Source organism: Fopius arisanus, unplaced genomic scaffold (genome assembly GCF_000806365.1).
Source record: "Fopius arisanus strain USDA-PBARC FA_bdor unplaced genomic scaffold, ASM80636v1 scaffold00037, whole genome shotgun sequence".
Lineage (NCBI taxonomy): Eukaryota > Metazoa > Arthropoda > Insecta > Hymenoptera > Braconidae > Fopius > Fopius arisanus.
Genome location: NW_011887776.1, coordinates 96,646 through 98,422, shown reverse-complemented (window position 1 = coordinate 98,422; position 1,777 = coordinate 96,646). Strand labels below are relative to the sequence as shown.

The 1,777-nt window shown below is 40.5% G+C and overlaps 1 protein-coding gene across 1 annotated transcript in view; it reads right to left on the bottom strand.

Annotated features, from left to right (window-relative positions):
• bnl (branchless) overlaps positions 1 to 1,777 on the bottom strand; it is a 30,943-nt gene that overhangs the window by 12,350 nt on the left and 16,816 nt on the right. The gene's annotated exons all lie outside the window — the stretch shown is intronic.

The window sequence follows — 1,777 nt, the reverse complement described above, 5'->3', positions numbered from 1 at the left end:
TATCTATATTTCCACGTGGGAAGAAAATGATTATGAATGCTGCTGTGGGCTTACCTCAACCGGCCTCGTGAAACGTAAGGAATAATCAGTAAGAATCTGCAGATGAAGAAGGTGAGGATGAGGGTGGGGAGAGGGTAAGCGGATGCAGTCGATAGCCTATGGAAACCTGCTTTAGAGAAAAACTACTGGGGATTAAAAAAAAAATTTCTTCTTAAAACTTTAACAAGGTCTTCAAACGTGTAATTTTCACAAATTCGCCTTGTTCGATTTAGTTTTCTGGGATTATCAAACCCTTCTTGGTTTCTTTGCAACGATTTTCTCCAGAAATGCTGATGGAAGTATTTTCACCAATTGCGGGATTCCCAGCACTGAGCGAAAAACTGAGTTGCATGCATGAAATTTTTCATCAAGAGAAACAAATTGATGTTAAGCATCTATTACCGATGTGAAAGGCGCGAGTACTGACCAAAAAAATTCTATCAATCACCAAAGAATAATTCATCATCCAACACCATGACACAATGATTGCTGATTTCCCTTAAAATTCATATTTTACCCCTGATTTCATAAGATCTCACCAATGCTCTTACAGCCCCTCGCGGGTCTATCGCAGGCGCTGATAAGGATCTTCAGCTGCTAATCAGTCCCACCGTGTCGATAAAACCAGAAAATTATTATGGAATTAAAAAAAAATGGATACAGAAGAGTGGTGAGATTAGCAGTAGACAGATTGCTGTGAATTAGATAGGGAAATGAGGTAAAGTTGAGTGGCTATAGCCAGTGTGTAAATATCAAAATGAGGAGAGGATGCGCGAGGCATAGTTTCTGGTGAAACCGGCGCGCGCAACTTGTACACGCGAACGCGCGTGCCTGACGTTCACTGTTGCCCCTTCTCGCTATATACAAACCCCCATATGTTATAAGGCACGTTCACAACAAGGAGAAGTGGAGAACTTGAGGCGATCCACACCTCTCACTCCTTCAAGTTGCACTCTTCACTCACCGTATGTGTACACACATATTCCTTCAACGTGGTGGCCTAGCGTGGAATTTCCTCGGGGCGTTATGCAAGGGACGTCACGCGGCATCTACACAGTAGCATCAACATCTGGTTAAGGAATTGCGTGTCCCTATCGTCGTCTGATTCTTTTTACACTCGTGTGAAGAATCATCAGCCCTATCCACTTCAAAGCGCGTTCTCCGTAATCTATTACTTCATTGCTAAGCGCATTATTTTGTTGGTTTTCCACTTTTTTTATTTGCCATTGAGTTGAGTTATTTCAAGGTCACAGGGAAAAAATTTCATTGCAGTGGGGAATGGCGCGATAAATTTTGCTTTGTTTTTTTTTTATTTTTTAGATTGATCTAAGGGAGAAAGGTATATGTGGCTTATCCAGGAATGAGTGCATCACGATGAGGCGAGTTGATCACTCAATTTACGTCAGTTGAGGGATGGAAGGAAAATTGAATTTTTTTTCCTGGTGTTAATTATGCAGTCAAATTGGAAAAGGCCGGTTTGAATTTTTAAATTTCTTTTTTATTTCTTTACCTGTCAGTAGTTGCATTAAATCGTCGGGAAACTTTAGTCACGCCTTGAATGAATCTCTCAGCTTTGATTTACCTGGGGATTTCAGTGACTGAAGAAAATTTCGAGTTCAACTTTTCAAGTGATCATCCCTTCAAAAAATTTAGACTCATGATTCAGAATCATCTGAAATATGAATATTCACGGGCTTGACAAAATTGGTTGAAGACTTTTCGGAAGGAATGTAAGCGT